The 25,021-nt window shown below is 46.7% G+C and overlaps 2 pseudogenes; one reads left to right on the plus strand and one right to left on the minus strand.

Moving 5' to 3' along the window:
• The first annotated feature begins 344 nt into the window (after positions 1-344).
• On the plus strand, positions 345-8,129 carry LOC123397342 (annotated as a pseudogene).
• A 2,077-nt stretch (positions 8,130-10,206) lies between these two features.
• Positions 10,207-24,710, minus strand: LOC123397343 (annotated as a pseudogene).
• Between the last annotated feature and the right edge of the window lie 311 nt (positions 24,711-25,021).

Below are 25,021 nucleotides of genomic sequence, written 5' to 3' on the forward strand. Positions count from 1 at the left end.
CAATAATGTTGCATGAATTTTAAAGACAAACAAAGATCAACGGTCTTAAAATTAGACGTGAGATAAGTAGTATATTACATGTAGATGTGAAATAGTAAATCTGTTTCATAAATAATCAAAAATGACAAGTGCTTACGCCTTTCACCGCGATCATCGCTCGATTTTGATTCTGAACACACCAGATGCTGAATATATATGTAGTGAACGAATGATGAGCAACAACGGTGGCAACGTTACCACTCACCCCGTGCTCCAAGCCGTGGACACCTACCAGTGTGGTTGCAGTTGCATCGGTGTTGGTGGGTGGCTATCGCCGTCCGCCGTCCGTCGTTTGTGAACGAACAATGCCTGTCTGTGACCTGGCGCGCCTCATCGCCGGCCGCGGCGGCGCGCGCGTCACCGTGGTCTTGACGCCCGTCACCGCCGCGCGAAACAGGGCCGTGATGGAGCATGCTGTCCGCGAGGGGCTCGCCGTCGACGTGGCCGAGCTCCAGTTCCCTGGGCCGGCGCTGGGGTTGCCCGAGGGGTGCGAGAGCCACGACATGGTCACCCACATGTCCCACTTCACGCTCTTCTATGAAGCCGTCTGGCTGCTCGCCGGCCCGCTGGAGACGTACCTCCGAGCGCTCCCACGCCCGGAAGGTGTGGTCGGTCGGACCGCTCTGCCTCCTGGACGCCGACGCCGAGACGACGGCCGGAAGAGGCAACCGCGCGGCCATGGACGCCGGCCTGGATGCCTCTTGGCTCGACGGGCGGCTGCACCAGTCCGTGCTCTACGTCAGCTTCGGCAGCTTGGCCCGCCTCTTGCCGCCGCAGCTCGCCGCCGGCCTGGAATCGTCGAACCGGCCGTTCATCTGGGTGATCAGGGACTGGGAGACCGGCGACCTCGATGCCGAGTTCGACGAGCGCGTGGACGGCCGCGGCCTCGTCATCCTGTCGCACTCGGCGGTGGGCGGCTTCCTGACGCACTGCGGGTGGAACTCCACGCTGGAGTCCCTCTCCCACGGCGTATATCCGGTGTATAGAGATAAACCGGTATAAGTTTGAAAGTACTTTGGGTTGTTGGAGTATTACTTGTAGATCAATCCAACAACCTAACTACCTTGTAGATCCTCTTGTAACCTAGCCGGTTTGGCATATAAAAGTAACACGAAAGCGCCCCTGCAAGGCAAGCGTTGTCTCATAGTTTTTTACATAGTATCAGAGCCTAAAACTCTTCCATCGCATCTAATGTCTTCCTCCTCCGCCGCCGTCGCCATGGCTCTCCCCTCCATCGCTTCTCTCGGCCACACCATCGCTGAGAAACTCAACAGGGAAAACTTTTTTGTTTGGAGGGCGCAGGTGCTCCCTCATGTCCGGGCTGCCGACATGATGGGTTACCTTGATGGTGTTGGAAATATGCCCTAGAGGCAATAATAAATTAGTTATTATTATATTTCTTAGTTCATGATAATCGTTTATTATCCATGCTATAATTGTATTGATTGGAAACACAATACTTGTGTGGATACATAGACAAAACACTGTCCCTAGTAAGCCTCTAGTTGACTAGCTCGTTGATCAAAGATGGTCAAGGTTTCCTGGCCATAGGCAAGTGTTGTCACTTGATAACGGGATCACATCATTAGGAGAATCATGTGATGGACTAGACCCAAACTAATAGACGTAGCATGTTGATCGTGTCATTTTGTTGCTACTGTTTTCTGCGTGTCAAGTATTTGTTTCTATGACCATGAGATCATATAACTCACGGACACCGGAGGAATGCTTTGTGTGTATCAAACGTCGCAACGTAACTGGATGACTATAAAGATGCTCTACAGGTATCTCCGAAGGTGTTCGTTGAGTTAGTATAGATCGAGACTGGGATTTGTCACTCCGCGTGACGGAGAGGTATCTCGGGGCCCACTCGGTAATACAACATCACACACAAGCCTTGCAAGCAATGTAACTTAATGTAAGTTGCGGGATCTTGTATTACGGAACGAGTAAAGAGACTTGCCGGTAAACGAGATTGAGATAGGTATGCGGATACTAACGATCGAATCTCGGGCAAGTAACATACCGAAGGACAAAGGAAATGACATACGGGATTATATGAATCCTTGGCACTGAGGTTCAAACGATAAGATCTTCGTAGAATATGTAGGATCCAATATGGGCATCCAGGTCCCGCTATTGGATATTGACCGAGGAGTCTCTCGGGTCATGTCTACATAGTTCTCGAACCCGCAGGGTCTGCACACTTAAGGTTCGACGTTGTTTTATGCGTATTTGAGTTATATGGTTGGTTACCGAATGTTGTTTGGAGTCCCGTATGAGATCACGGACGTCACGAGGGTTTCCGGAATGGTCCGGAAACGAAGATTGATATATAGGATGACCTCATTTGGTTACCGGAAGGTTTTCGTGCATTACCGGAAAAGTTTCGGGCTCATCGGTAGTGTACCGGGAGTGCCGGGGACCATCGGGAGGGGTGTCACGCCCCAAGGGGTCTCATGGGCTATGGGAAGAGATAAACCAGCCCCTAGTGGGCTGGAATAAGTTCCCACTAAGGCCCATAAGGTTTGAGAAGGAAAAAACACAAGGTGGAAAGAGTTTCCAAGTGGGAAGGTGGAATCCTACTCCAAGTAGGATTGGAGTAGGACTCCTCCACCTCCAATTTCGGCCAAACCTTTAGGTTTTGAGGCTGCCTCCTCCCCTCCCTCCCACCTATATATACGGAGGTTTTAGGGCTGATTTGAGACGACTTTTCCACGGCAGCCCGACCACATACCTCCACGGTTTTTCCTCTAGATCGCGTTTCTGCGGAGCTCGGGCGGAGCCCTGCTGAGACAAGGTCATCACCAACCAACGGAGCGCCGTCACGCTGCCGGGGAACTCTTATACCTCTCCGTCTCTCTTGCTGGATCAAGAAGGCCGAGATCATCGTCGAGCTGTACGTGTGCTGAACGCGGAGGTGCCGTCCGTTCGGTACTAGATCGTGGGACTGATCGCGGGATTGTTCGCGGGGCGGATCGAGGGACGTGAGGACGTTCCACTACATCAACCGCGTTCACTAATGCTTCTGCTGTACGATCTACAAGGGTACGTAGATCACTCATCCCCTCTCGTAAATGGACATCACCATGATAGGTCTTCGTGCGCGTAGGAAAATTTTTGTTTCCCATGCGACGTTCCCCAACAGATGGTTCCCTCAAGGCCCCTCCCGCCGAGCTCATCTTGGAGAAAGATGTCGCCGGGAAAAAGGAGCTTTTCGCCACGCCGAACCCCGAATATACGGTTTGGGTAACGCAGGACCAGCAGGTGATCACGTTTCTGCTTGCGTCCCTCTCCCGTGACATCCTTCTCCAGGTTAGCAGCTGTGAGACAGCTGCGGCAGCATGGAAGGAGATCCTCCAGAGCTTCTCCTCGCAGTCACGGGCGCGCATCATCCAGCTACGATCTCTGATCGGGAGTACCCGAAAGGGTGACTCCTCCGCCGCGGCCTACTTCACCAAGATGAAGGGCCTTGAGGATGAACTCGCAGCAGCCGGGAAGCCCCTGGACGAAAATGATGTCGTCTCCCATATCCTCCAGGGGCTGATGCACGAGCCTGAGTACAATGGGTTCGTCTCTGCCATCACCACCCGCACCGTCACCGATCAGCCCATCGGTCTCGGTGAGCTTTTCTCTCTGCTCCTTGCAGCCGAAGCCCGGATCGCCTCCCAAACCAGCGCCTACACCGCCAACTTAGCTGCTCGGGGAGGTGGCCGCGGCCGTGGAAACAACAGCGGCAACAATGGCTCCCGTGGTGGCTACAACAACAACAACACGGGAGCACGCTTCTCCGACAACAGCAACAACACATCACGCCAAGGAGGGCACCGTGGTGATCGCGGTGATCGCAAGTTTGAGAACTATCAAATTTGCAAGGAGAGTGGACATGGAGCATGGCGCTGCAGGAAGCGCCTCGACCGCAACTACAACAACAACGTCCGCAATCCGGCAGGAGGTGGAGGCGCCGGTGGAAGTGGACAAAAATCCGCTAACGCCGCCCACTCCTATGGGATAGATACCAACTGGTATCTCGACACCGGCGCAACCGATCATGTCACTCGGGAACTTGAGAAGCTGGCTGTCCATGATCGCTACACCGGCACCGAGCAGATCCACACCGCCAATGGTCAAGGTATGAGCATTGCCCATGTTGGTCATTCAGTTCTGTCTACCCCGCATGGTTCACTCAACCTTAACAACATCCTCCACTCTCCCCAAGCCGAAAAAAGTCTCCTTTCTGCCTCACAACTCATGCTTGATAATCATGCTTTTCTCAAAGTTTACCCTGAAATTGTTTTTGTTAAGGATCGGGACACTCGGAGAACCATTCTTCAAAGCAAGAGTAAGGGTCACTTGTTTCCAGTATCTGGTCATCATGAAGCTCCTCATCCACAAGCTCTTGGCGCTGTCAAACCGTCTACCTCACGATGGCACAAGCGCTTAGGGCATCTAGCTTTACCGGTGGTCCAGAAAGTTCTTAGTAATTTTTGTCTTCCAGTATCAAATAAAAAGGATCATTTGTTAGTATGTGATTCTTGTCAAAAGGCCAAGAGCCATCAGCTTCCATACTCTCGGTCTAGTAGTGTGTCAAAGTTTCCTTTAGAACTTGTTTTCTCGGATGTGTGGGGTCCTGGACCCGTCTCTGTAGGCAAACAAAAGTATTATGTGAGTTTTATCGATGATTTCAGTAAGTTAACCTGGATCTATTTACTCAAAAACAAGTGATGTCTTTGAGAAATTTCATCTCTTTCAACAACTTGTTGAGCGCCAGTTTGACCGCAAAATTCTTGCTATGCAAACCGACTGGGGCGGAGAGTATCAACACCTAAACACCTTCTTTGAGCGCATTGGTATTATCCACCATGTTTTGTGTCCCCACGCTCACCAGCAAAATGGATCCGCTGAACGGAAACATCGCCACATCGTGGAAGTTGGTCTCTCTCTTCTTGCTCATGCTTTCATGCCCTTGAAATTTTGGGATGAAGCCTTTGCCACTGCCGTGTATCTTATTAACCGTGTCCCAAGCAAAGTGATTAATGATCAAACACCTCTTGAACGCCTCTTCGATATCAAACCCAACTACAATTTCCTTCGTATTTTTGGTTGTGCGGTTTGGCCAAACTTACGTCCTTTCAATAAACACAAGCTTGAATTTCGGTCTAAGCAATGTGTTTTTATAGGGTATAGCTCTTTGCATAAAGGTTACAAATGCCTTGATGTAGCCTCTGGTAGGGTCTATGTGTCTCGTGATGTGGTGTTTGATGAGCAAATATTTCCTTTTTCGCAACTACATCCAAATGCTGGTGCTCAACTACGCAAAGAGCTTATTGTGTTGCCACCTCACCTCCTCCCTTCATCACATCCATCTCTCGGCGGCGGGGACAATACTGATGCTACATGTCAATGACTCATACTACTACATTTGATCATGTTTCGGATGAAAGTGTGCAGGAAAACAGTGCAGGAACCGGTGCAAACACGCCTGAAAACGTGCATGATTTCATGCCTCCCAACAGTGCAGAAAATCCGGCGGGATCTCCCTCGGGATTTGGTGCAGCAGGCGCATCCACCTCGGGATTTGACGCGTCAGGAGATCGCGTGTCAGGCACTGCACCAGGCGGGCCAGCGGTCGGAGAATCTGGCGCCGTTGTCGGGCGCTATCTGGTACGTGGCACGCCCACCGCTACGCCAGGCGGGCTGGCGGTTGGCTCCTTGGGCGCGGGGCTGGGTGCGGGGACAGGCGGGTCCCCGCACGTGGTGCTGCGCGGTCTTCGGTGTCTCGGGCGCGATCGCTGTCGGCCGAGCCGTCTGGCGATGCATGCACTGGCGCTGACTCCCATGCAGGTGCGCATGCAGATGCCGACGACGAATCTCCACAGGAGTTCTCCTCGGGATCGGATCCTGGCTCTGCCTCGTCAAATCGTCTCCAGCTACAGCTCTCGCGTCCTGCCCCACCTCCACCTGCGCGTGCCCACACCAGGTCCCAGGGTGGAGTCATCAAACCGAAGGTATATCACGATGGTTGCATTCGTTGGGGCTCTTTTTGTGCCACAGGTGAACCACAGAATGTGACAGAAGCACTTACCTCACCTCGGTGGAAAGAGGCCATGGATGAGGAGTATAGTGCTCTTATGCAAAATAAGACTTGGCGTTTAGTTCCTCCAGCTCGAGGCAGAAACATCATTGATTGCAAATGGGTGTACAAGGTAAAAAAGGAAAGCTGATGGCATTGTGGACAGGTATAAAGCACGACTGGTTGCAAAGGGATTCAAGCAGAGGTATGGGATTGACTATGAGGACACGTTTAGTCCTGTGGTTAAAGCTGCTACAATTAGGTTGATTCTTTCTGTTGCAGTATCTCGCAATTGGTGCATGAGACAATTAGATGTGAAGAATGCGTTTTTGCATGGTGTTCTGGAAGAGGAAGTGTTCATGAGGCAACCTCCTGGGTATGAGAATTCTAAATCACCTCGTCATGTGTGTAAGCTTGAGAAGGCACTATATGGGCTCAAACAAGCACCTAGATCTTGGTACTCTCGGTTGTCTTCAAAACTTCAATCTCTTGGTTTTGCTCCATCCAAAGGAGATACCTCACTTTTCTTCTACCATAAGCATGGTGTCACTATTTTTATGCTTATTTATGTTGATGACATATTAGTTGCAAGCTCCTCTCCAAGCGGTTGAGGCTCTTTTGAAGGATCTCGGCAAGGAATTTGCACTCAAGGACCTTGGAGATTTGCACTTCTTTCTTGGCATTGAGGTAAAACAAGTACATACTGGAATTCTTTTGTCACAAGAAAAGTATGTGCAGGAAATACTTCAGCGTATAGGGATGAAGGGTTGCAAACCCTCTTCCACACCCTTGTCTACCTCGGAAAAACTGTCTCTTTATGATGGGGAAGTATTAGGAGCAGAGGATTCGACAAAGTATAGAAGTATTGTAGGAGCATTACAATACTTGACTCTAACTAGGCCTGATATTTCATATTCAGTTAATAAAGTGTGCCAGTTTTTGCATGCTCCTACTAGTGTGCATTGGACTGCAGTAAAAAGAATACTGAGATATCTTCAGGGAACAAAGAGTCATGGACTTAAGATCAGCAAAACTGATTCTATGCTTGTGAGTGCATTCTCAGATGCAGATTGGGCTGGGTGTCCTGATGATAGGAGATCCACTGGAGGCTTTGATGTGTTTCTTGGAGGCAACCTAGTTTCATGGAGTGCTCGCAAGCAACCTACAGTTTCCAGGTCAAGCACTGAAGCTGAGTATAAAGCCTTAGCAAATGCAACTGCTGAAATTATTTGGGTTCATAATTTGTTGACTGAACTAGGCGTACGCCATCCAAAGGCAGCCTCGCTATGGTGTGATAATATTGGTGCTACCTATATGTCTGCTAACCCTGTTTTTCATGCTAGGACGAAGGACATCGAAATCGATTATCATTTTGTTCGTGAACGAGTGGCAGACAAGTTGTTGAACATCAGATTTGTACCAACTGGTGATCAAGTTGCAGATGGCTTCACTAAGCCACTCACCACTCGGCAGCTAGAAGCATTCAGGAACAATCTCAACTTAGATAGTTGTGATTGAGGGGGAGCGTTAAATGTAAAGTTGTATATCCGGTGTATAGAGATAAACCGGTATAAGTTTGAAAGTACTTTGGGTTGTTGGAGTATTACTTGTAGATCAATCCAACAACCTAACTACCTTGTAGATCCTCTTGTAACCTAGCCGGTTTGGCATATAAAAGTAACACGAAAGCGCTCCTGCAAGGCAAGCGTTGTCTCATAGTTTTTTACACCGACCAGTTCTTGAACGAGACGCTGGCCGTGGACGTGCTCGGCGCCGGCGCCCGCGTCGGCGTCAAGGTGCCGGGCATGCACGTGTTCCGGAACCCCAGCTGTATGCGAAACAGGTCTGATGGATGAGAGGGGCGGGAATACGGACGACGGCAAAGAAGCTCGCGACGATGGCAAGGGAGGCGATGGCGGATGGTGGGTCGTCGGACCGGGATGTGGCCGATATGGTTCGCCGTGTCGGGGACCTCGCGCGCGCGCCTAGGAAGGAGAAGGACATGCTGGTTACCTGACGTGCCCGACCTTGGAACGGCAACAACGAGACGAGCGGTCGAGCCAAACATTCCGCTGTAGCATCCCTCTCTTAATTATTTTATCTTTAGAAAAGCATCTTTAGGCTTTGTTTGATAGGAGTGGATTCAAGAGGTTTGGGGAGTAGGGGATTTGAGAGGATTTGGTGAATCCCTTTCTTCCACCCAATCCTCTTAAATCCTCGGGGTTTTGCTTTCGCCAGTCCCTCGAGGAGGATCCTAAAACACATGGATATGAAGGGATTGAAGGGGAATGGAGGGGATTCGACTAAGCAAACCTCTCTTACCAAATAGACGCGCGAGGTTCTGTGGGGTTTCAGACCCTTCCGGGGATTTTCCTCTCGAAACCTCCTGAATCCCTCTGTGCCAAACGAGGCCTTAGGAGATCCCGCAAACCGAGCAATCCGACAAAATAACCGCCGGTTTACGGGACGGAGGCCATTTTGTCGGTGTGAATAGATCCCTTAAATTCAGCCGACTCAGGAATAGTTTTGTGTGATCCCTGGTCCGCCGGCTTATTACATTGGTATCTACGCGATTTTTCTATTTGGAACACTAGTAACATAGATTTCAAGTTTTTTCCCCCTTTTGTGATCGATTTTGCTGATTGCACTACCTTGTCCTTTTGAAAAACTGAAGGCATGGAACACTTTAGAGGAGTGCGATGTTGCTGAAGACGAATGCTGTCAACATCATGTGGATTTGCGATGTGGGCAGGATCAGATTGGATGTTGTTTGATGGATTGGAGTTGTCGAACCTGGATATGTTTTTCTTTTCTTCGGTGTTTGTTTTCCTGGGGCCTGTTTTACTTGGATATAATGTTGTTAACGTTGTTATGCAAGGATAGTTATTTTGCTCCTATCAGATTTTACGTACGTGGATTGCGAGAACATGTTATGGGTTTCCTGATAGTGCGTTGAATTCTCTCTACCCCTTTCCTGCTTTTTGTAATCTCTGTCCTGGTGTGAGACAAGTAGTGTTTCTGTTAATTAAGATTTATAATAGTAGGGGTCAAAGGGCATGCAGTGGTGGAGCTAACTAATTGCATAGCATGAGCACGTCGTAACTAAAATTTACTTTGAGTATCAAATTTCACAATTGTTTGGGTTGGACCCTTTCATACATATGATAATCATCAATTAATGGATGGGACTATGGCGTACTAGGGTCCTGGTTTGGCGTGGTTAAGCCCAGAAAGAAACAAAGACGTCTAAACTAACTCAATCCGTGAAGTTGATGCATTTTCTAGTGTATTCATGTACGCTTTCAGCAATCGTGGCGACTGCGACAGCTCGACAGGAAATCGGCAGGGTCTAGCCCGGGCTCGTGCCCAAGGTGCCCTACGGTAAAACCCCTCTTGGGTTTATGTCTGGTTAAAAAAAGTCAAATACCATTAGATTCAACATGAATTATATTTGTATGGTGTCAGCACAAGTTTGACAAATGCTGTTAATCAATAAGTTTCTATCCATCCAGAAGCAACGAACACCATAATTTCATACTATCCATGATCGACTCGCTGATTTTGACTTACCGCAGATAGATCACCGAACGGAGGAACACACTGAGCCTAGGCATGCGTACCCACATGATTTTAGCCGTAGCAGGCTAGCACCACCCACACGTTGCCTCTTGCGTTCATGTGTGATGAGTGCACTGCCCCTTAACCAGCAGCAGCAGTGACTTCCCACTTTTCTTGCAACACACCCACACGGCACACGAGCTACGGCAGCTCATTTGTTTGTGACGTATGTACGTGTCTGTCCGTTCTAGTTATTGGGTTACATTTCCACGCAGGGACATAACACCCGTAGTACATGACAAAACATATCACTGATTAAATTTATAGGTCGAATGACAAACAAACCATAGAAATTACATGATATAGTGATAAGGGATTTTCCTCTCAGCGGAATGAAAGCAAAAAAAAAAACGCAAAAAAAAGAAGAAGAATGAAGGCAAAATAAAGACATTCACCACCAATAAGTACTACGACTTCAGCTGACCTGCTTTTTCTTAGAACAACAATGACAGACACTGAATAGTAGAACAAGTAAATCATTCGGTAAATGTAATATTTTCTCGGTTGTACTGCCCAATGTCATCACCTCTCATGTGGCACTCGGGCATGTTATTAGGACGAGGCCTCATTTTAGATTCAGGAGTGTTGCCTTCCTTCACGATGAACACAGTGTTCATCCCCCACACTGTATGGCGGTCAAAGTGGCAATGCATGAACCAGACACCTAACCAGTCAAAATAAAAGAAGAAATTAAGCTTGGTTAAAAGGCATGTTCCAAAATAAAAATCATGTATAGTATAATTCACAGCCTGATTTTAAAATGGCTTATTACGTACCAGGGTTTGTAGCACGGAAGCGCATGGCAGTCCACCCAAGCTTAGGCACCGTGACTGTATTCTGGTATGGTGGGTCGACCAAGTTGTACTTGGATGGGTCCTTGGTCTTGTCAAAGTTCCCAATACCCCTCCCTACAACATAGAAGGCGAAGCCATGCAGGTGCATTGGGTGGGTCTCGTTGCTCATGGTTGTGTCCTGGAACACCACCTCCACGACGGAACCATAATTTAGCATTTTCACCTTGGTGCCGGCCTTTGTGAGCTTGAACTCCTTGGAATAGTTGCTGTTTGTGAAGTTGAAGAAGAAGGGTGGTTTGTTGGGAAAGTCTTTCTCGAAGACGCCTTTGATGGTGTAATAGTAGGCGTTGAGGATATCGGTTTGCGGCTTGTCGAAACTTACATTGTTGAGGCTTGCTGCGAGGCGGGTGCCATTTTCACATGATTGACATGGGAGAATGTTTGTGGCTAAGGTGATGAGCATGTACTCGTCGACGTGTGTCGGCACGTCTACCGGGTGGTCCTTGCTGGCTAGAGATCGAAGCTGGGATGTGTACTCTGTTGCCGCAGTTATGTTATCACTTGCTGGAAGGTTGGGGAAGTATGGTTCTGGCTGTGCAATAGGTGGCGCATCAATGTATTCCAGGATGTGGCCGTGGCAGTGCTATTGTTGTACACCTGGTTGGTTCTTGATGCGAATGTCTGTGACGCCATGTAGTAGCTGCCATTGGATGAATGGTCAGCTTGGAGAAGTGCGTCCATAGTTTGTCCAGGCGAGATCATGATGTGCTTGACAGTGAATGGCAATGGCTTTAAGTAGCGGCCGTCGGTGCCGACGATAGTGAGAAGGTGCTCGGCGACGCCGAAGAAAAGATCGTGGGTGAGTCCGGCGTTGATGATCCGTAGCAGGTACGTTTTGCCGCTCTGCACGGACACCTTCAAAGTGTTGTCCTTGGAGCACGGAAACAGATCTCCAGGTTGACCGTTAATAGTTGTGGCATCCGAGATATTAATACCACTGCCGGTACGTAGGGCCTCCTCCAAAATATGACTCACGTTGGCCTTCCACCACTCACCTGCATGCACGGCCGGATATGAGAATCAGATTCCTGTGCGCGCCATATATATTTTGCGTGTGTCATATGTTGGCACAGGCCCGACCTCAATGCTGCGATCCGTCGTGTACTTTCCGACAGGACACGTACAAGACTAGCTCGAGTAATTCCGAGCTTACCGAGCTAACCAGTTATAGAGATGGACGATGAGGTAGCAAGCAGGCTAGGAGGTGGATGGATTTCCACGTACTAGCACATGCATGCACAAAAGAACCAGCCGGCGACGTTCGATCGATACACACACGAGAACACGAGATTAATGGCTAATAGGACCGTGTCGGTCCTATGTGTTTGTATTACTTTTTCTTCTTGGTACAAAGTACAGGGGTATACATGAGTATATATATTAGCTAGTTAGGCTGTCAACTAATCCTAATTCTACTCGGTGATTGACGTGGAAACTTACACGGACTCGTAAACGGAAACTAATCCTAGGACGCCGTGGTTATTCCTAACAATCACCCCCCCCTAAACACGATGTCCTCACTTCACAGCTTCGACATCAATCCTTCGTCGTATCTTCATGAACTTCTGTCGTCCCAAAGATCTGGTTAGGATATCTGCAAGCTGATCGTCGGTGCAAACATAGTTGACATCAATCTTGCTTTTTCCACGCATTCCCGTAGGTACCGATACCTCGTATCGATGTCTTTGCGTCTATCATGACACACTCGATTCTTCCACAGAGAGATTGTAGACTTGTCGTCAACATTGAGCACCACTGGTTTCCGTTCCTTACTTGTGAGGTCACCGAGTAGTCTTCCTAGGCACACACCTTGACACACCGCGATTGCAGCTGCAATATACTCTTCTTCACGGCAGGATAATGCGACCACTTTCTGCTTTTGTGATAGCGAACTCACTATATTTCCTCCCAAGAAATATACCACGCCCGAGGTACTTTTACGGTCGTCCACATCTCCTGACATGTCACTATCACTGTAGCCCAGTAGCTCCATCATCTCCTTCTTCTTCTCTTTCAAATAGACACAACCGAAGTTTGTTGTCTCTTTGATGTACCTAAGTATATTTTCCACAGCTGCCCATTGTTTCGTCGTGGGTGCTTCCATGAAGCGACTTATGCCAACAGAATAGGCCAAGTCCGGTCTTGTATTTGTGAGATACCTTAACTTTCGGACCACACTTCTATACTCCGTTGCATCAATCGCAAGTGCTTTACTTTTCTTGCTTAGTATAAGACGAGGCTTCACTAGAACATAACTTGGGTTGCAATCTTCCATGCTACAGCTTTCAAGTATCTTCTTTGCATATGCCTCCTGGCATAGTGTGATCTCGTCCGGCTTTTGTTGTACCTCGATCCCAAGGTAGTAACTTAAGAGCCCTAGATTAGTCATCTTGAATAGCTCCTTCATTTGTAGCTTGAAGTTTGCAATCACCTCTTCATCAGCTCCAGTTATCAAGAGATCATCCACATAGATGCCCACTAAGAGACGATCCTTGCCTTTACCTCGCTTATACATCGTATGCTCCAGTGGACTCTTCTCAAATCCAAGAAAAAACAATGTACTGTCAAGCTTGATGTTCCATGCCCAAGGAGCTTGTCGTAGCCCGTACAACGCCTTGTGTAGCTTCAATACCTTGTGTTTCTCTCCTTGTTTGATGTATCCCGGTGGTTGCTTCACATACAATTCTTCTTCTAACTCCCCAGTCAAAAACGCGGAGTTCACATCCATGTGATGTATCCTCCAAGATTCTTGAGCCGCGAGAGCAATAAGTAGCCTCATCAAATACATCCTTGCAACTGGAGAAAACACTTCTTTGATTTCCACACCATGCTCTTGCACGTTTTCTTTAGCCACGAGTCTTGCTTTATGCTTCACCAAGTTCTCTTCGGCATCCTTCTTGACTTTGTACACCCACTTGAGCTCTATGGCACTATGTCCGTTGGGAAGATCCACGAGCTCCCATACTTTGTTGTCTCGGATCAATCTCAACTCTTCATCCATAGCATAACTCCAACACTCTTCCATATTTGCGTCTTCAAAATTTTCCGGTTTCTTGATGTGCAAACATAGTTGCCCTTTACTTTTCATCTTCACCGAATTTATTGGGAACGCTTTCCCTGGTTCATGTGGCCTTTTTTCTGTGTCCAGTGCTTTCGAAAGAAACGACACATCTTCTGAATTTGCCAAACTTCTCGTTTCTGGCATTTCAGACTCTCTCGAGCTGGTTGCATTTTCATCAGATGAGCCATCCACGTAGTCATGCATTTCTTCACGTGCATGTACTTCTCGAGATGTCCCACCAGCGCCTTTCAAAGCAGCACAAGGCCATGCAAAGGCTGAGCCGTTGCTACTTCCATCGATTGTGGTGGCTGCCACTACCGTCGGCCTTGCTTGCGTTATTTCCAGGATGCCTTCCTCTAGCCGGTTTGTTGCATGGCGCTCGAACTTTGTGTTATCCACCTGCATGCATGAATTCGTTGACGCGTCGGTCGCCTCCTTGCTCGCAAGGTCACTTGTAGAGACTGGTACGAGCATTCTTGGCACGTCTTGCATAGCGCCTCGTTCCCTCGACTCAGTGCGCGTGGCTGACATATCAAGCATCGCCCGACGTTCTTCTTGCTCAGGTTCGACATGATCCTTCGATTGCTTTCCGAAGATCACGCCAATAAACCAAGCTCTAGATACCAATTGTTGGCACAGGCCCGACCTCGACGCTGCGATCCGTCGTGTACTTTCCGGCGGGACACGCGTACAAGACTAGCTCTGAGTAATTCCGAGCTTACCGAGCTAACCAGCTATAGAGATGGACGATGAGCTAGCAAGCAGGCTAGGAGGTGGATGGATTTCCACGTACTAGCACATGCATGCACAAAAGAACCAGCCGGCAACGTTCGATCGATACACACACGAGAACACGAGATTGATGGCTAATAGGACCGTGTCGGTCCTATGTGTTTGTATTACTTTTTCTTCTTGGTACAAAGTACAGGGGTATACATAAGTATATATATTAGCTAGCTAGGCTGCCAACTAATCCTAGTTCTACTCGGTGATTGACGTGGAAACTTACACGGACTTGTAAACGGAAACTAATCCTAGGACGCCGTGGTTATTCCTAACATCATAAACATATATATATATACACACCGAGGATGATGGGTATGTCCTTGTGCGGCTTCTTGAAGGGGTAGTCAGTGTCGTGCTTGGGGTGGATGATAATGGCGTCATGGACACTAGCACGATCAAACTCAGTGTGTGCATGCCACCAGAGTGTGCCCTCCTCCTCAGATAGGAAGATGGTGTAGGTGAAGTTGGCACCGGGCTTGATGGGACACTGCGTTATGTGTTGGGGAACGTCGCATGGGAAACAAAAAAAATTCCTACGTGCACGAAGACCTATTATGATGATGTCCATCTACGAGAGGGGATGTTCGATCTACGTACCCTTGTAGATCGCACAGCAGAAGCGTTAAGAAACGCGGTTGATGTAGTGGAACGTCCTCACGTCCCTGGATCCGCCCCGCGAACCGTCCCGCAATCAGTCCCATGATCTAGTGCCGAACGGACGGCACCTCCGCGTTCAGCACACGTACAGCTCGACGATGATCTCGGCCTTCTTGATCCAGCAAGAGAGACGGAGAGGTAGATGAGTTCTCCGGCAGCGTGACGGCGCTCCGGAGGTTGGTGGTGATCTTATCTCAGCAGGGCTCCGCCCGAGCTCCGCAGAAACGCGATCTAGAGGAAAAACCGTGGAGGTATGTGGTCGGGCTGCCGTGGAAAAGTCGTCTCAAATCAGCCCTAAAACCTCTGTATATATAGGGGGAAGAGGGGGAGCCTTGCCTTGGGGTCCAAGGACCCCTAAGGGCTTCGGCCGAGCCAAGGGGGGCAGCCCTCCCCTTCCAAACCGAGTCCAACTAGGTTTGGAAGGAGGAGTCATTCCCCCATTTCCCACCTCCTCTTTTTTTTTCTCTTTGATTTTCTTCCTATGGCGCATAGGGCCTTCTTGGGCTGTCCCACCAGCCCACTAAGGGCTGGTGTGCCACCCCCAAGGCCTATGGGCTTCCCCGGGGTGGGTTGCCCCCCCGGTGAACTCCCGGAACCCATTCGTCATTCCCGGTACATTCCCGGTAACTCCGAAAACCTTCCGGTAATCAAATGAGGTCATCCTATATATCAATCTTCGTTTCCGGACCATTCAGGAAACCCTCATGACGTCCATGATATCATCCAGGACTCCGAACAACATTCGGTAACCAACCATATAACTCAAATACGCATAAAACAACGTCGAACCTTAAGTGTGCAGACCCTGCGGGTTCGAGAACTATGTAGACATGACCCGAGTGACTCCTCGGTCAATATCCAAGAGCGGGACCTGGATGCCCATATTGGATCCTACATATTCTATGAAGATCTTATCGTTTGAACCTCAGTGCCAAGGATTCATATAATCCCGTATGTCATTCCCTTTGTCCTTCGGTATGTTACTTGCCCGAGATTCGATCGTCAGTATCCGCATACCTATTTCAATCTCGTTTACCGGCAAGTCTCTTTACCCGTTCCGTAATACAAGATCTCGCAACTTACACTAAGTCACATTGTTTGCAAGGCTTGTGTGTGATGTTGTATTACCGAGTGGGCCCCGAGATACCTCTCCGTCACACGGAGTGACAAATCCCAGTCTCGATCCATACTAACTCAACTAGCACCTTCGGAGATACCTGTAGAGCATCTTTATAGTCACCCAGTTACGTTGCGACGTTTGATACACACAAAGCATTCCTCCGGTGTCAGTGAGTTATATGATCTCATGGTCATAGGAACAAATACTTGACACGCAGAAAACAGTAGCAACAAAATGACACGATCAACATGCTACGTCTATTAGTTTGGGTCTAGTCCATCACATGATTCTCCTAATGATGTGATCCCGTTATCAAGTGACAACACTTGCCTATGGTCAGGAAACCTTGACCATCTGTGATCAACGAGCTAGTCAACTAGAGGCTTACTAGGGACAGTGTTTTGTCTATATATCCACACATGCACTGTGTTTCCACTCAATGCAATTATAGCATGGATAATAAACGATTATCATGAACAAAGAAATATAATAATAACTAATTTATTATTGCCTCTAGGGCATATTTCCAACAGTCTCCCACTTGCACTAGAGTCAATAATCTAGTTCACATCACCATGTGATTCCAACGAATCCAACACCCATATAGTTATGGGGTCTGATCACGTTTTGCTCGTGAGAGAGGTTTTAGTCAACGGTTCTGAAACTTTCAGATCTGTGTGTTCTTTACAAATCTTTATGTCATCTTATAGATGCTGCTACTATGTGCTATTCGGAAATACTCCAAATATCTATTCTACTATACGAATCCGTTTCACTACTCATAGTTATTCGGATTAGTGTCAAAGCTTGCATCGACGTAACCCTTTACGACGAACTCTTTAACCACCTCCATAATCGAGAAAAATTCCTTAGTCCATCAGTTACTAAGGATAAATTTTGACCGCTGCTAGTGATTCAATCATGGATCACTCTCTGTACCCCTCAACAGACTTTGAGTCAAGGCACTCATCAGGTGCGGTACCCAGCATGGCATACTTCAGATACTACGGCCAAGGCATAGAAGACGACCTACGTCTACTCTCTTTATTCTGCCGGGGTCGGGTTTTGAGTATTACTCAAATTCACACCTCACAACGCAACCAAGAACTCCTTCTTTGCTGATCTATTTTGAACTCCTTGAAAAACTTGTCAAGGCATGCATCTTGTTGAAACTTCTATTAAGCGCTTTCGATCTATCTTCATAGAACTTTGATGCTCAACGTTCAAGTACCGCAATCCAGGTATTCCTTTGAAAACTCCTTTCAAACAACCTTGTATGCTTTACAGAAATTCTACATTACTTCTGATCCACAATATGTCAACCACATATACTTATCAGAAAATCTATAGTGCTCCCACTCACTTCTTTGGAAATACAAGTTTCTCATAAACCTTGTACAAACCCAAAATCTTTGATCATCTCATCAAAGTGTATATTCCAACTACGAGATGCTTGCACCAGTCCATTGAAGGATCACTGGAGCTTGCATACTTGCTAGTATATTTAGGATCGACAAAACCTCCTGGTTGTATCACATACAATGTTTGCTCAAGGAAACCGTCGAGGAAACAATGTTTTGACATCCTATGTGCAATATTTCATAAATAATGCAGCAACTACTAACATAATTCTAACAGACTTTTAGCATCGCTACGAGTAAGAAAGTATCATCATAGTCAACTGTTTGATCTTGTCGGAAACATCTTTGCGACAAGTCGAGCTTTTCTTAATAGTGACTTATCACCATCATCGTCTGTCTTCCTTTTAAAGATCCATCTTTACTCAATAGTCTTACTACCATCAAGTAGTTCTTCCAAAGTCTACACTTTGTTTTCATACATGGATCCTCTCTCGGATTTCATGGCTTCCAGCCATTTGTCGGAATCCGGGCCCACCATTGCTTTCTTCATAACTCGTAGGTTCACTGTTGCTCAACAACATGAATTCCAAGACAGGGTTACCGTACCACTCTGCAATAGTACGTGACCTTGTCAACCTACGAGGCTTGTAGTAACTTGATCCGATGCTCAATGATCACCATCATCAGCTTCCACTTCAATTGGTGTAGGCGTCACAGGAACAACTTCCTGCACCCTGCTACACACTGGTTGAAGTGATGGTTCAGTAACCTCATCAAGTTCTACCACCCTCCCACTCAATTCTTTCGAGAGAAACCTTTCCTCGAGAAAGGATCCGTTTCTAGAAACAAACACTTTGCTTTTGGATCTGAGATAGGAGATGTACCCAACTGTTTTGGATATCCTATGAAGATGCATTTATCCGCTTTGGGTTCGAGCTTATCAGACTGAAACTTTTTCACATAAGTGTCGAAGCCCCAAACTTTCAAGAAACGACAGTTTAGATTTCTCTAAACCTCAGTCTATATTGTGTCATCTCAACGGAAATACGTGGTGCCCTATTTAAAGTGAATGCGGTTGTCTCTAATGCATAACCCATAAACGATAGTGGTAACTCGATAAGAGACATCATAGCATGCACCATACCAAATAGTGCGTGGCTATGACGTTCAGACACATCATCACACTATGATGTTCCAGGTGGCATGAACTGCGAAACAATTTCCACATTGTCTTAACTGCATACCAAAACTCGTAACTTAGATATTCATTTCTATGATCATATCGTAGACAGTTTATCCTCTCGTTACGACGAACTTCACTCTGAAACAGAATTGAACCTTTCAATATTTCAGACTTGTGATTCATTAAGTAAATACTCTTGTATCTACTCAAATCGTCATTGAAGTAAGAACATAATGATATTCACTGCGTGCCTCAGCACCCATTGGACTGCATACATCAAAATGTATCACTTCCAACAAGTTACTATATTGTTTCATCTCAATGAAAACAAGGCCTTGCTCATGTGGTATGATTTGCATGTCACTAGTGATTCAAAATCAAGTGAGTACAAAGATCCATCAGCATGGAGCCTCTTCATGCAATTTATAACAACATGACTCAAGCGGCAGTGCCACAAGTAAGTGGTACTATCATCATTACCTCGTGTCTTTTGGCACCAATATTATGAACATGTGTAACACTACGATCGAGATTCAATAAACCATTGAAGGTGATTATTCAAGCAAACAGAGTAACCACTATTCTATTTAAATGAATAATCGTATTGCAATAAACACGATCCAATCATGTTCATGCTTAACGCAAGCACCAAATAACAATTATTTAGGTTTAACACCAATCCCGATGGTAGAGGGAGCGTGCGACGTTTGATCATATCAACCTTGGAAACACTTCCAACACGTATCGTCACCTCGCCTTTAGCTAGTCTCCGTTTATGCCGTAGCTATCATTCCGTGTTACTAATCACTTAGCAACCGAACCGGTATCCAATACCCTCATGCTACTAGGAGTACTAGTAAAGTAGACATCAACATCATGTATATCAAATATACTTCTTTCGACTTTTGCCAGCCTTCTTATCTACCAAGTATCTAGAGTTGCTCCGCCTCAGTGACTGTTACCCTCATTACAGAAGCACTTAGTCTCGGGTTTGGGTTTAATCTTGGGTCTCTTCATCAGTGCAGCAACTGTTTTGCCGTTTCACGAAGTATCCCTTCTAGCCCTTGCCTTTCTTGAAACTTAGTGGTTTTACTAACCATCAACTATTGATGCTCCTTCTTGATTTCTACTTTCGCAGAGTTAAACATCACGAATCACTCAAAGATCATTGTATCTATCCTTGATATGTTATAGTTCATCACAAAGCTCTCACAGCTTGGTGGCAGTGACTTTGGAGAACTATCACTATCTCATCTGGAAGATTAACTCCCACTTGATTCAAGTGATTGTCGTACTCAGACAATCTGAGCACACGCTCAACGATTGAGCTTTTCTCCTTTACTTTGTGGACAAAGAATCTTGTCGGAGGTCTCGTACCTCTCAACAAGGGCACGAGCATGAAATCACAATTTCATCTCTTTAGAACATCACTTATGTTCCGTGACGTTTCAAAACGTTTTCGGCGCCTTGCTTCTAAGCCATTAAGTATTTTGCACTGACATATCGTGTAGTCATGAGAAACGTGTATGTCGGATGTTCACAGCATCCACAAACGACGCTCGAGGTGCAGCACACCGAGTGGTGCATTAAGGACATAAGACTTCTGCGCAGCAACGAGGACAATCCTCGGTTTTACAGACTTAGTCTGCAAAGTTTGCTACTATCAACTTTCAACTAAATTTTCTCTAGGAACATATAAAAAACAGTAGAGCTATAGCGCAAGCTACATCGTAATTCGCAAAGACCATTAGACTATGTTCATGACAATTAGTTCAATTAATCATATTACTTAAGAACTCCCACTCAAAAAATACATTTCTCTAGTCATTTGAGTGGTACATGATCCAAATCCACTATCTCAAGTCCGATCATCACGTGTGTCGAGAATAGTTTCAGTGGTAAGCATCTCTATGCTAATCATATCAACTATACGATTCATGCTCGACCTTTCGGTCTCATGTGTTCCGAGGCCATGTCTGTACATGCTAGGCTCGTCAAGCTTAACCCGAGTATTCTGCGTGTGCAACTGTTTTGCACCCGTTGTATGTGAACGTTGAGTCTATCACACCCGATCATCACGTGGTGTCTCGAAACGAAGAACTGTCGCAACGGTGCACAGTCGGGGAGAACACAATTTCGTCTTGAAATTTTAGTGAGAGATCACCTCATAATGCTACTGTCATTCTAAGCAAGATAAGGTGCATAAAGGATTAACATCACATGCAATTCATAAGTGACATGATATGGCCATCATCATGCACTTCTTGATCTCCATCACCAAAGCTCCGGCACGATCTTCTTGTCACCGGCGTCACACCATGATCTCCATCATCATGATCTCCATCAACGTGTCGCCATCGGGGTTGTCGTGCTACTCATGCTATTACTACTAAAGCTACGTCCTAGCAATATAGTAAACGCATCTGCAAGCACAAGCGTTAGTTTAAAGACAACCCTATGGCTCCTGCCGGTTGCCGTACCATCGACGTGCAAGTCGATATTAACTATTACAACATGATCATCTCATACATCCAATATATCACATCACATCGTTGGCCATATCACATCACAAGCATACCCTGCAAAAACAAGTTAAACGTCCTCTAATTTTGTTGTTGCATGTTTTACGTGGTGACCATGGGTATCTAGTAGGATCGCATCTTACTTACGCAAAAACCACAACGGAGATATATGAATTGCTATTTAACCTCATCCAAGGACCTCCTTGGTCAATTCCGATTCAACTAAAGTTGGAGAAACTGACACCCGCCAGTCATCTTTGAGCAACGGAGTTACTCGTAGCGATGAAACCAGTCTCTCGTAAGCGTACGAGTAATGTCGGTCCGAGCTGCTTCGATCCAACAATACCGCGGAATCAAGAAAAGACTAAGGAGGGCAACAAAACGCACATAACCGCCCACAAAAACTTTTGTGTTCTACTCGAGAAGACATCTACGCATGAACCTAGCTCATGATGCCACTGTTGGGGAACGTCGCATGGGAAACAAACAAAATCCTACGCGCACGAACACCTATCATGGTGATGTCCATCTACGAGAGGGGATGTTCGATCTACGTACCCTTGCAGATCGCACAGCAGAAGCGTTAAGAAATGCGGTTGATGTAGTGGAACGTCCTCACGTCCCTGGATCCGCCCCGCGAACCGTCCCGCGATCAGTCCCACGATCTAGTGCCGAACGGACGGCACCTCCGCGTTCAGCACACGTACAGCTCGATGATGATCTCGGCCTTCTTGATCCAGCAAGAGAGACGGAGAGGTAGATGAGTTCTCCGGCAGCGTGACGGCGCTCCGGAGGTTGGTGGTGATCTTATCTCAGCAGGGCTCCGCCCGAGCTCCGCAGAAACGCGATCTAGAGGAAAAACCGTGGAGGTATGTGGTCGGGCTGCCGTGGAAAAGTCGTCTCAAATCAGCCCTAAAACCTCCGTATATATAGGGGGAAGAGGGGGAGCCTTGCCTTGCGGTCCGAGGACCCCTAAGGGCTTCGGCCGAGCCAAGGGGGGCAGCCCTCCCCTTCCAAACCGAGTCCAACTAGGTTTGGAAGGAGGAGTCCTTGCCGCTTTTCCCACCTCCTCTTTTTTTTCTCTCTTTTATTTTCTTCCTATGGCGCATACGGCCTTCTTGGGCTGTCCCACCAGCCCACTAAGGGTTGGTGTGCCACCCCCAAGGCCTATGGGCTTCCCCGGGGTGGGTTGCCCTCCCCCCCCCCCCCGGTGAACTCCCGGAACCCATTCGTCATTCCCGTACATTCCCGGTAACTCCGAAAACCTTCCGGTAAGCAAATGAGGTCATCCTATATATCAATCTTCGTTTCCGGACCATTTCGGAAACCCTCGTGACGTCCGTGATCTCATCCGGCACTCCGAACAACATTCGGTAACCAACCATATAACTCAAATACGCATAAAACAACGTCGAACCTTAAGTGTGCAGACCCTGCGGGTTCGAGAACTATGTAGACAAGACCCGAGTGACTCCTCGGTCAATATCCAATAGCGGGACCTGGATGCCCATATTGGATCCTACATATTCTACGAAGATCTTATCGTTTGAACCTCGGTGCCAAGGATTCATATAATCCCGTATGTCATTCCCTTTGTCCTTCGGTATGTTACTTGCCCGAGATTCGATCGTCAGTATCCGCATACCTATTTCAATCTCGTTTACCGGCAAGTCTCTTTACTCGTTCCGTAATACAAGATCTCGCAACTTACACTAAGTCACATTGCTTGCAAGGCTTGTGTGTGATGTTGTATTACCGAGTGGGCCCCGAGATACCTCTCCGTCACACGGAGTGACAAATCCCAGTCTCGATCCATACTAACTCAACTAACACCTTCAGAGATACCTGTAGAGCATCTTTATAGTCACCCAGTTACGTTGCGACGTTTGATACACACAAAGCATTCCTCCGGTGTCAGTGAGTTATATGATCTCATGGTCATAGGAACAAATACTTGACACGCAGAAAACAGTAGCAACAAAATGACACGATTTACATGCTACGTCTATTAGTTTGGGTCTAGTCCATCACATGATTCTCCTAATGATGTGATCCCGTTATCAAGTGACAACACTTGCCTATGGTCAGGAAACCTTGACCATCTTTGATCAACGAGCTAGTCAACTAGAGGCTTACTAGGGACAGTGTTTTGTCTATGTATCCACACATGCACTGTGTTTCCAATCAATACAATTATAGCATGGATAATAAACGATTATCATAAACAAAAAAATATAATAATAACTAATTTATTATTGCCTCTAGGGCATATTTCCAACATTATGAACTCTGGGCCGTCGTGCCAGGGGTTTCGTGGTTGGTCCACGCCATGCCTGCACATCATTTGAACGTAATTAACTATTGGTTACATGCATGTCAATGTGTGGATGAACGCAATGTACTCCCTCCGTTTGGGTTTACTAGCCCCCTTGTATTTTGTGTCTTACGTTGGTCACAAAAATAAATAAAAAATATGTAGTAAAAATAATATCATTTGAAACTTCTTTCAAATTTGAATCCATTGATTACAAAAATGGTGATATTTAATTTAAAATTTTCTAGTTAAATCTATACTCAAAATTTGAACAAAATACAAAAGAGACTTGTAAACCCACCTGGATGAAGTAGATGAATGTAATTAGATGATACCTCATGTGTGGCTGCTTAAATTGGTTGCAGGGTCATTCAATAGGATGTGATTGTATATAACATGAATATTTGGATTAATTAAGTTTCGACTTAAAATAAAGGATTTATTATAGTTGATTATATTACAGTTATAAAATCATTTACTGTATATATAGTGGCATGTTGGGAGGAAAATTTCCACCTGCAGCATGCTTCCAAGTTCAGGTGACATGTGCTTCCATATGTTGATGTGACATATGTATAGTATATACGCGTTAAGAAAAACTAGTTTGTGAGGATCACCAGTTTAATTGTATTTATATGATTAATTACCAGTGGATGGTGATGGGTTTATTGCCCTGGTTGTAGACGTTGACAATGAAGACCTCCCCCTTTCGTGCGGTGATGGTCGGGCCGGGGAACTGGCCGTTCACAGTGAGCATGCTTTTCTGCTCGCAGATCCTTGTGTAGTTGTTCTCCTTGACCTGCAAAATGTGTGTATGTCCCTCATTATGTAGCACATTCCTAATTAAAATACATATGGTGGACAAAGGTGCTAATACATATACTCCAATGAAACTGCATGCATGGGAACTAGACTTACGTAGAAATCGTAGACGTTAATATGCTTGGAGTTGCTGGTGCTCCAAATGTAAGCCGATGCTCCAAGTGTAAGCACCACTGCAAGTGACCACAACACCGCCGGCAAAACCTTAGCCACTGCCGGCCGGCCACAAATCCCGTCAAGCCGTGTACGCAGGTGATGAACCAGGGACCGGAGCTGGAGCTGGCTAGGGAGGTAACTCATGCTGGCTTATCGTTGGAAGTGACGACTAGACTGCGGGAGATGGCTTATTCGCTGGGGTATTTATAGCAGCCGAGCTAGCTAGCTAGGAAGAGATCCAACAGATTGTGCGCCGAGTGGCCAGCCTACCAACCGACGACGTCATGGTCTCGACGTCATGAGCTAGGTGCACATGCATGTTAGAGCAAGTAGAATAGAGTTGAATTAGCTAGCTATAAGGAATAAACTAATATATTTTTGTTTAGTTAGAGGAAAGAGAAGAGGAGAGAAAAGGTAAGCGGACTCTTAGCTAAGAGTCAGCTCTAGCACGTGCT

The sequence above is a fragment of the Hordeum vulgare genome, chromosome 5H (genome assembly GCF_904849725.1).
Source record: "Hordeum vulgare subsp. vulgare chromosome 5H, MorexV3_pseudomolecules_assembly, whole genome shotgun sequence".
Classification (NCBI taxonomy): Eukaryota; Viridiplantae; Streptophyta; class Magnoliopsida; order Poales; family Poaceae; genus Hordeum; species Hordeum vulgare.